Source organism: Diospyros lotus, chromosome 6 (assembly GCF_014633365.1).
Source record: "Diospyros lotus cultivar Yz01 chromosome 6, ASM1463336v1, whole genome shotgun sequence".
NCBI classification, from domain to species: domain Eukaryota; kingdom Viridiplantae; phylum Streptophyta; class Magnoliopsida; order Ericales; family Ebenaceae; genus Diospyros; species Diospyros lotus.
The window spans coordinates 26,556,580-26,568,614 of NC_068343.1; the positions used below are offsets into that span (position 1 = coordinate 26,556,580).

The window sequence follows — 12,035 nt, forward strand, 5'->3', positions numbered from 1 at the left end:
TCAGAATAAATTGATTCTATCCTTCCTATTGCTCAATGCGATATGTTACAATGTTGCTAGAGTCCAAACTTAAAGTTGAATGAGTAGTACAACATATAACCTACATAAGAAGAAAAAAAAAAAAAAAACAACATTCACTATCATTCACTTCATTTCCAATTCCATCTCAGAATAAAGTTTATGAACTTGAGGATGTATGAATTCTATTTTTTTTTTAATAATAGCAATCACCTCAACACACACACAAAAATCAATCAAATTTATCATGACAAAAGTAAAAAAAAAAATTATTTAGATCCCAATAATGCAACGAGAGAGAAGCACCCAACAAATTACTCATATATATACATACATACATTCATAAATATACTCACATAATTATATATAAATATACATTTATAATTATATATATATATTGACAAAATATATATTTTAACTCCTATACTTTCATGTTTTTTTCATTTAGACACTCAAGCTTTTTGTTATTTCAATTATATATTTAAATTAAATTCATTATTTTCAACAAAATTGTTGAGGTGTGTAATGGACTTGAAATTGTATAGTTTAGGGGCGTAATTGAAATAACAAAAAGTTTAATGATGTAATTGACTCAAAATTACGAGTTCATAAGTGTCTTTGAAATAAAAAAAAATTGAGAGTCTAAATTAAAAAAAAACATACAAATACAAAAACTAAAATATATATTTGATCAACGTACATTTATAACCATATATATGCATAGATTCACTATCAAAGACTCGCAGCTATATACATAAATTCATAGCTCCACATATACATACATTCATAATCATTGACTCACAATTATATACATATATTCATAGTTGTATTACATTCAGAGTCACAAACTCATAGCTATATACATACATTCACAGCTACACATATACTTGTAAATGGCTATTTTTATGATCATCAATTACCGATCGATTGAGAAAAGATGGACAGAATTACACCCACCACCAGTCAAAGAGCTTGGAAATGGTGGTTGTTACGGTTGTGGGTCGCTAACAAGCAAACAGAAGGATGGCATCGACGATGGTAACAAAATAATAAGAAGACGGAAGGGCAAAGGCAAAGGTGGCAATAGAAGGAAGAAACTAAGGCTAAAATATTTTTTTAAAAAGAAAGAAGAAGATTTGGTTTTAAACTTAAATCTTAGTTGGAGACAAAATCTTTTTTGTCACTAATGTCGTGCTATGCATTTTTAATTTTTTTTTTAAATTAAAAAATAAATTTAATTTATTTTTAAATTACAAAAATAACTCAAAATCTTTTTCGTTTTGGTGTTTCTTTCAGTTTTCGAAACCAAGCCTCCAGACTAATTTTATGCTCCCTGTAAATAACTCAAAAATTTGTCTTCCTGTAAAAGAAATTCCAAACCTACAGTTCCTGACAAAAAAGAATCTTCTTTCCAGTCTTTTAATCATGCCAAGAGCTCCTTTAGACATCAACGCTTTCATATATACATTTATGTTATTATTTATAATTTTGTATATTAATCAAAAATATTATTTTTTTAAATTATAAATTAAAAAAACTAATAAATTAGTCTAATTTGACTAGTCACCTAACCCAAAATAGCTCAAGTATGGGTTTTATTGTGCCAACCCCTCCTTAAGGTGATAGGTACAACACGTCACTTTCTTAAAAAGGATAAGATGTCACTTTTTAACTAAATATGTTAGCCTATTTTACACCTTTATTCAAGGTACATAAATATTATATTTACCTCAATTCTAACAAAATTAAATTGGAGAATTCTCAATATTTGTCTTGAATAATGTCAACAATCTTAAAATTCACGTTGAGTCCCACTCAAATTGTCATCTTTCTTGCAAATGAGTTGCAAGTCAATGAACCAAATAGAAAAAGAAATCAAAATGCCCCTGAGCAATTATATTAGAACATAAATAAAGATCCATTAATTTAATAACATCTTATAAGTAAATATGGTATACAAAGTTGAAGCATAGTTGCCTAATTATATATGTTGGAATGAGATTACGATGCTATGCATGGTTGCACTCCCTCTAACTACGCACATTATTTTTGACATGAAATTTTAAGTTTTACTTTCACTTAGGTTCATAGTAAATGAAAATATATACTAATGTTTGCTCCACAATTCCAAACTATTCATCTCACATTTCTTGTTGACAAACAGAGGGCTTGGGAGGCATAGGCAAGATTGTAACACTCCCTTGGAGCATCTCCACAACCTTGCTCATTGATCGGCCATCATCGGGTTTCATTTGAATGCATCACAGAGTCACCAACATCATCTTTTTTCACTAGCAATTTGTCCCCTTCGTTGGCATCCCCAATTTCTATCCCCTTCCCTTTATTTAACTAGTTATATATCCATGAAGGGAAGTAAACTTGGCTAAAGTGATCCATAAAGTCATTTAGGTTCCACTTCCTACCTTCCATTTCCATTAGCAACATTTCGAAACTATAAACATAAGCCTTGTGATAAACCCCTCCAATGTTTTTGTATAACAACTCTGGAGCCATGTAGCCGAATGTCCCTTTAGCTGTAGTCAAAGGCACAATGCTATCATCAGTTGGGTATAGTTTTGCCAACCCAAAATCTGAAACTTTAAGGGTGAAATTCTCACCAAGAAGAATGTTGTGAGGCTTGATATCAAAATGCAAGATCTTCATCTCACAGCCGCAATGCAAGTACTCAATTCCATGAGCCACACCAAGTGAAATCTTGAACATTTGGTTATAAGTCAACGATGAATCTTCTTGCTCAGAAAATATATACTTTTCAAGTTTCCCATTAAGCATAAAATCATATATAAAAGCGTGTTTTGATCTTCCAGTATGAAATCCAACAAAATGAACCACGTTGACATAATGGATCTTGCCAATAGTGGCAACTTCATTGATAAATTCTCGTGCTTTGGAAATCTTTAACATCTTTACGGCTACAATTTTACCGCTACGAAGCTTTCCTTTATAGACATGGGCAAAGCCTCATTCGCCTAGCTTGTGGTTTAAGTCGGTAGTCATCTTACTAATCATAGAGTAAGAGTAGCTAGTGGGCACAAGATCATCTTGACTTTGAAGAAAACTCTCAATGTCTTTGTTCATCCATACATGTCTTCTCCTGAATTTATACACCAAAAGTGCCAAATAAAGTGGTAGCCCAATTAAGGCTCTTGCAATGAGATATCCTATAAACAAATTTCAAAGTTAAAAATCAAACCAACGAGAAAAATGTGATATCCTGTATCAAGTGATAGGAATGACCAGATTAACCTACCTTGATAGGCCTATACAAACTTCCTAGAGGTTACCATCCTTGAGCCACCCTAGCTCGAGCACGCTCAACTTGAGAGTTCTTTATTCACATTTAGCCCAAAAGATATCCACCTGTGACATCCTGTATCAAGCTATAAGAAGGACCAGATCAATTTATCTTGATAGGCCTACACGAACTTTTCAGGGATCACTTATCCTTGATCTACCTTATCTCAAGTACGCTCAACTCGGGAGTTCTTTATCCACATTCAATCCAAAAATTATCCAGGTGATATTGTTTCCTTCCTTGCTATCCTTGATATATATACTAATTTCTCTAAACTCTATTCTTAGACCTCTAGAATTCCTTCTTGAATCTGATCCTAAGCTCTGGGCGTATTACATATGAAATGTAATTGATAAATTTATAAAGTAACAAAAAAATATAACAACATAAAAACACAGCAATATAACAAAATTTATAACAATAATAATCTTTTTCATTATATATTGCTTCTTTTTATAATGAACACCGTAATTATTATCCATATTAAATAAATCAACTAAAATTTAAACAATATATATTTCAAAGATATTTTATCTCAGGTAAGCAACACTGATATATGGTCATTAGTAGCACCATTCAAGTTTTTCCACTAAATGGCAGCACATTCAAGTTTTTTCTAATTTTTTTTTTCTTTCAAATTTTTAATGCTATTTAAAAATAAATTAGTATAAATTTTTTAGTACTATTAACAAACTTGCACTCTCTCTCTCTCTCTCTTTTAATTTGTATACGTTTGTGGAAAAAATAGAAAGAAATGATGGTGAAAAGAAAGACAACACAGATGGAAAAGCTTTCTTCATCGTAATCGTCGTAGTCCTCGTCATCGTTGACAATAAGAGAATCCCCTCTAACGACGGAGAAAGGGTTCCAAGAAAGGAACCTTCACTAAGTTTTGGCAATTTTGGTTGCTCAAAAGCCATTTGATTTTGGCCAAGTTTTTGCCTTTTTAATTATTTTAATAATTTTTAGTTTTTTTAATTAGTTTGTGATTAAGAGTAAATTTAGTTTAATTAGTGCTTAATCAATATCCTTTATAACAAAAGTGATATTTCAACAATTTTAAGCAAATTACAAAAACTTATTTATCTAAAAACAAATTACACGAAGTATTAGCAAAAGTCAAATCTGCAAAAGATGTATGAACAATTTATCTAATAAATCAATCATAGCAAGCACTCACCACAGAAGGGGAGGATCTCATAATAGAAGACATCTCCCATTACTGCCAACAAGAAGATAATAAGTTATAGTATGCCATTTGAGATAAAGAGAGTGAAAGACATTTTGCTAATATTTTTTTAACAATGTAAAGTGGTGGATAGTGAAAGCGTGGGAAACATAAAAAAAAAAAAAATGTGAACACACTTGTATTTTTAAAATTATAAAATATTTATATAAAAAGGTAATTAAATGTTAATAAAGATAAAAAAAAAGCTATTTAATACCGTGCTGTAGGCTGAGTAGTGAATCAAAAGTAATATATTATATTTCTAATTCCAAATTCCACCGTTTAAAAAAATAATATATTATATTTTTATAATAATGGTTGCGGTACCATATTATTCTTGTCAGGAAAAAAGAATATTTTTCATTATATTGGCGTTGACATAATACAGGGCATTGGGGCTGCTGTCGCGGTCACATATTTTCAAATTGAAGAAAAGTCATTGCTAAAGGGACCGATTTGTAAGTCAACACTATATGCACCCAATCATATAACATAACCCTTGCATCATGGAAGCCTATTCACCAATCACTCTCTCATTATTTATATACTTAAAAATATATCTAATTAGTAGAAAAGAAGCAATTGATGCAAAATAAATAAATAAAGTTATTAATGTGGCACAAACCATAAAATGCATAGACAATTTAAGCAACATTCTAGAAAACACAATGGGGTTGTTGATGGCATTCATAAGTTTATTCTGAATTTGTTCTCAAAATATAAGTCGGATGAAAAAAGTGCAAGCGATATATCGATGTACTTCGATGACTCGTGAGTTTGTATTCTCATAAACTTTGAATCTTTAACCTGCAAATCTTTTAAAGTTTATATTTTGTCAAATCAATTCTTAAACTATGACATCTCTTTTATTAACAATTATATTAAGTAAACTGATTGCACACTTCTTAAACTTTAGATCTTACGTATGAATAACTCCTAAGCTTTGAATTTTTTAGATTGAATATCCTAAGGTAAAATTAATAAACATTTATTGAATTTTAAAGTTGTAATTATTTACTAACTGAACTTTAAATTATAACTAGTTACTCACTAAAGTTTACTTAACGTTAACCATCCATCACTTGTTATAACTCCGTTAGATATTACAAACAAAAAATGTTAACAAAATTTGATGTGGCTAACAGAATTTGACGTGGCAAAAATAAATTTAACATACACTCATTGAACTTTAAAAATGTAACTATTTATTCACTGAACTTTATTCAACGTCAACAATCCATCACCCTGTTACATTACCGTCTGATCTTGAAACACTCATTATATCATCGTCTGATCTTAAAACATACTAAAAGATTTTTGTATGCATTTGAGATTACTTACTTCTCAAACCAAAAGCCAAAAACTAAACTAATAATTCAAATTAAAAAAGCTACTTATGCAAAGCAAAAGTAAAAAAAAAAAAAAATGTCTGGTTAGATTTTTTTTACCTCCAATATGAACAATGAAATTCACAAAAAATTTATTTAATAATGAGACCAAGAGCCAAAAACTGATTACAAAAATTATATTTCTTCTATGTCAAAAGCCAACAATCTTTAATCCATTATCGCCTCAAACAAAACACTTACCCATCCAAACAATATGACTCTATGACCATCTTAAGAAAATAAAAACTCAATCCTAAACGATGGTCACCAAGTTCACTTATTATATATATGCCAATTTGATATAATACATCATTGTGGGCGCAACAATATCCGATGAGTGGCATATCTTCAGTGAGTGACCAAATTGCTCATATCTGGTTACCGGCATACCTTCAGTTTTTGGCTCTTGGTCTCATTATTGAATATGTTGAATTTTGTTGTTTGTAATGGAGGTAAAAAAATCTAAACAGACATTTTTTTTACTTTTGGTTTGTATCAGTAGCTTTTTTAATTTGAATCATTAGTTTAGTTTTTGGCTTTTGGTTTGAGAAGTAAGTGATCTCAAATGCATAAAAAAAATCTTTTAATATGTTTCAAGATCAAATGGTTGTAATACCTGAAAATTTTGTAAGCTATTGTCGTTAAATAAATGAAATGTCTTTAAAAACTTTAAGGGTTCCGGGATGTATATGTAATTTCTAGAAAATAAATTTGAGAAAACTAATGATGGCGGCCCAAATCTCTAAGGCCACGTGTCACAAGGGGAAAAAAGTAATGATTAGAGTGCTAATCTCAAGATCAAGGAAGGCTTATTAGGTGATGACAAGTGGCATAAGAATAATCTCCAAATCTAAGTAATGATTTAGGTGACACTTGGCACTCTAGGGTTGGAACACATGGAAGGACCATCATGAGGCTCAAATCCCAAATTAAATAGCTTAATATCGGAGTGACAAGTGGCATATCATGATCTAGCCTAGCCCTAAAGATGACACTTGGATAAATCTTGTGGCAAGTGATAAAGGAGTAATAATGAGTAATGATTAAAGCGACACATGGCGAAGCGGGGTTGGCCGGGCACTTCTATAAATAGGCTAATGGGGGAAAGATTTGGCCATTCTAAAGGGTGAGGAAGAAGGGTATTTTGAGAGAAAAATTCTGGAGTAAAGGGTCTAAGTACTGTTGGAATCCAATGGAGGAAAAGGCTTAACAGTTTTTCCGAGCTAGTTTCATAAAGCATGCAAAAGGTCTTTGAAACCTTGAGGTAAGTTCTAAAAGTTTTTATAATCTTGTAAAGCACTGAAAAAAAAAGGTATAGAAAAAAAGGGGGTCGAATCGGAGTTAAAATGACCGAGTTATGGCCAAAATAATGAAGGAATTAGAATCTGGCCAGAACAAGGGGGCGGCGCGTGAGCTTCAAGCGCCGGAAGGGGCTGTGCGTGGCAGCGCGTGAGGCTCCTTCCAAGGGTGCATGAGGGTGCATACGGCCTATTTTTTTCTTGAAAATTTGTACTAGTTATGTAATATCCCAAAAATAATAAAAGTATAAATTAAATTTATCTAAATTAATTTAGATAAATTTAATTTAAATTAATTAAATTGAGAGGCGATGCCCGTGTGTTAAGCATCAAAAAGAAATTGATGCTTTTGTCTCTCAAGGAAGCTTCTGGCGAGATGAAGAAATAGAGGAGAGAGAGAGATCAGTGGGCCGAGAGATTGGGTGAGGGAGATGGAGAGAAGGAGATCGGGTGAATGAGGGATCGCGCGAGAGGGAGAGATGAAGGCTCGAGAGAGAAGAGAGAATGATTGAGGGAGATGGCTGGTTGTGCGCAGGCGGTTACGTGAGGTGCAGGTGGCCGCGGTGGAGCCGGCTGTGGCAGTGCTGGTGCGGTTATCAGTGGCGATCGGTAGCGGTGGAGCTGGCCGCAGCGGTGGTCGATGGGCTGGAGCCGTGCGCAGGGGAGAGCCTCGGGGAAGAAGAAGAAGAAGAAGAAGAAAAAAAAAAGAAAGAAAAGAAAAGAAAAGAAAAGAAAATGAATGAAAAATTGGGAAAATGAGGCGATTTCGGGATTGTCTTGGCATGAAAAGTGACAAGGTATGTGGGTAAAAATTATTAGAGGTGTTAAATATTTAAGAATTTTTATATGGCTAAATTATTTGTATTCCACGGTTGAAATTTCGTTTTGGCTCCAATTATATTAATTTTGGGAAGTTTATGCGATTTTACAACGTGTATTAATTTGGTGGTGTTCAAGTGTGAAAACGCTGTAAACGACTAGATACAGGCAAGCTCTCATCTACCCTTACAATTTATTTCCATTTTATGATCCCCTCGTCTTCCCTTAACTCATTTCGGTATCGCGTATTGATTATATATATAAATAGAGGATGTTATTAGCGTTATTTAATTTAAAATAAATATGAGATTTATTGGGATTTTATTTGAGGTGCGCCTACGTAGGATTTTAGGCGGTTAAATTATTTATATTACACGGTTAGATTTAATTAATGCGAGCCACGAGTTTATTAATCGCTATTAAACGCTTTACTTTGCAGCGAGAGTGCAAAAAAAAGAGGAAACGACCATGTGAAGGTAAACTTTTAACCCTCTTCTCGTGTTCTTTAATTCCCGTGAAAGACCTCGTGATTTCTCGTATTTTATGTCCTCCCTTACTCTAATTCGGCGCCTAGCCTTATTTGTTGAATTATTATTCATTTATTTTAATTTAAATTAAATCCGAGGCGTATAGAATTTTATTCGTCGTGAGACTATGGGGATTTGTACTGCCCCCACTCCTTTTGGGAATGATGCTGAACCAGCCTGGGGACTAGGCTCCTAGACGTGTGGGTTTATTTACAGTTTTCTTGGATTTATTTATGGTTCGGTTAGAGCTATCGAGCAGTAGGGCAGGGGTCGGTTGTTGGTGACATTGGGGTAGACTATTGTACGGCCCTGAAGTGCACCATCGAGTGGACACTCCTAGTCACTAACCGTTGACCGGTGCCGGGCACTACTGACTAGCTCTACCAGTTTGTAATTTACTGCACGTTTAGATTCATTATATTACTATTCATGATTTGATATGCACATGGGTACGGGTTGCATGTTGGGATATTTATTTATTGAGTATGCTTGGACACGGGCATTTTAGCGTGATTAGGTTGCATCCAGCATGGGCATATGCATCGCGTGTGGTTTACTATGTGGGCGGAGTATGGCCTGATGCTTGGATGTATGGGCGCCAGTGTATCACGTTGATGCTCACTATGCCATTGCATTATTATGTGCATTGCATGGTTACTAGTAGTATTTAGTTCTCGGACGGGAGTACCGTTCCGAGGAAGCCTCTGGCTCGGGTGTCGGGACTACCAACATGGACGGGTGACGGGAGTACCGACCCGGGACGACGTGCACAGGATGTTGGAGGTATTTGTTACCGTCCAGGGCAGTGACAGGTTGGTATAGGACTTGGGTGCCAGGTGTCTTATGTGGGCCCCAAGGATCGGTATGTGCTATGATTATGCTATACTATTGTGTTGTAGCGTCTCATGACTTGTGTGTATTTGGGGGTTGTTCTAGGAGAAGTTTATTGGTTATGTGCAGCCTTCAGTCTTTCTTTTCTTATGCTTGTTGAGTCTCTCGACTCACCTTATTTTTCCATCATTCCAGGTAGTGGTAGTGTGGGCCATGGCAAGGGAGTTAGCTTTTGGTGGCAGAGTCGGTATGGTGTACAGGTAGTCCCGTCAATCCCTGTCAACTTTGATGGTTGAGTAGGGTTTACTCTATCATTTTTACTGTGCCAGGTCATTTCTCGAGTCTCGTGTATATTGGCACAGGAGTCTGTTTTCGTTTATTGATCCTATGATCGCTGTGCTAGCGGTGTTTCCGTAGTGCATGCATGTGTTTAGCTTTGTTTCCGCTGTTCTTATTCTTGTGTATGCATGCCAGAGTGGTTTTTGTCTGGTGTTTCATCTCTTTTCTCCTTCCGTAGGCGCTCCTGTTCGGGTAGTCCGGGTGGTTGGGGATATCCGGGCGGGGGTGCTTACAAGTTACCTTATATTCAATACCAATCCTTTTATGTAAAAATATTTGACATTTATCTTACGAAAGATCATGTTTTGGCAACAAACAACCTCGATTTGTGTGAAATTAATGCTTTCCGGTGAACCTGAAGGTGAGTGGTTTCCTAAATTGTATTTCCTACATGTTAAGCATATTCTTGAGCATGTTGGAGGTGATTGCATATGCATATCATGTTTACTTCGTTTGGTGCGCATATTTCTTTCCATTTGTTCATGCATCACTACATGTGGCTTGTGACTAGTTGTGATTATCATGGGTGAAAGGAGTTTTCACTTGGCCGCGTTGTTAGGCTGTGTTACATGATAAGGTTGGGTAGAGGTGATTGCAACACCTTAGCGTCACATCTTCCTGGAGTATGCATCTCTGCATTTTGCATTTGCATGCATGAAGTTAGTTTTTTACCATCACTTAGATTTAATGATCTAACCCGGGTGTTCATACCCCTGGAGTAATCGAATGTTCCAGATTTATCAGGCTTAGGCTCGAAAGGAAAAAGACAGGAGGTTGTGTAAGTGTAGTTGTCTTATTTTACTTTTTCCTCATGACGTTGTAGTGATGTTACAAGGGTTGTACTATAACTTTAACATTATCCTATTGCGTGAGGAATGAATTTTATTTTCTTGTCTGCCTTAATAAATTGTGTGTGCGAATGACTATTTGGAGAAAGTCCCAACACATTTCAGGTTACGATCCTTACTATAATACATGGGATTTCCTTAACGCCCGTATAAATATTATAATCATTTGTACCATATGTCCTATCTTGGGGTTGGGGCGTTACAACGGTGATGTAACAGGTGTTTCAAGATCAGATGGTGACGTAATGGAGTGATGGATGGTTGACGTTAAGTAAAGTTCAGTGAGTAAGTAGTTATATTTTTAAAGTTTAGTGAGTGTATGTTAAATTTACTTTTGCCACGTTGGAATCCGTTAGCATTTTCTGTTTGTAATATTTGACGAAATTGTAACGAGTGATAGATGGTTGACGTTGAATAAAGTTCAGTGAATAACTGGTTACAATTTAAAATTCAGTGACTAAATAATTATCACTTTAAAGTTCAATGATTGTTTATTAATTTTACCCAATACCCTTGAAGCATTATTTTTTACCAAATCAATTCTTGAACTTTTTTAAAATAGTGAAGACACCTTCAATATGAAACAACATTAAAACTAAATAGAGATTATGATAATTTTAACATAATTAATTTTTCTTTTTTGCTAAATAAATGAGAAATGTGGGACAACCAACATAACAACATGCTCTAGGTGTGACCATGAGAATATTTTCTAACTAAGGAATGTCCAGTTTGATCCATAACTATTGTAATATACAATATTAGGTCATGTATCCATCATTTTTTTTTTTTGCATTATTGATTTGGGACATCTTACAAACAAGATGGGTTTAAGGTTTGAACCCCAAGCTTAAGAGATACTAGAGAACTCCCAAGCTGTTTGGCTATTACGATAGTGATAATTAATTTAATTAATATTGTCTTTTACTAATATGATGCCTTGAATATTTTAAAAAAGTTCATGAAATGAAATGTTGGAGATAAAGGCCCGACCCAAACTTTAGGGAGTGTGGTTGTTTATAACGTTTAGGATGTTGTGACTAATTCAAAAGAGATTCAAGAATTCATTTGATAAAATTCAAGAAATGTTTAGACGAAAAACTTAAAATTTAAGAGGGCAATCGTGAATTTACCAAACATGTTTGTTTTGAAAGTAAAATAAGGGCTTTAGTGACAAATTAGAGCCCAATATTGGTCTAGACCAAAGATTTGGGCCGCAAATTCCGAAGAGAAGGAACCATGAAAAAGGTACTAATTGGAGAAAGTATCGTTACTAGGGGTGTGCACGGTGAGGTTTGGCCGGTCTGAACCATTTTCAGTAAGCCAAACTGCTGGTGCGATTTTTCGATCAAACCAGACCGCGGTCTGATTTGGGTGAGGCCAAACCATACCAAACCACACTGCATTTGCGGTCTGGTTTGGT

General features: G+C 34.4%; 1 pseudogene; it reads right to left on the reverse strand.

Annotated features, from left to right (window-relative positions):
* Window positions 1–2,159: 2,159 nt before the first annotated feature.
* On the reverse strand, window positions 2,160–4,554 carry LOC127804432 (rust resistance kinase Lr10-like; annotated as a pseudogene).
* Window positions 4,555–12,035: the final 7,481 nt, after the last annotated feature.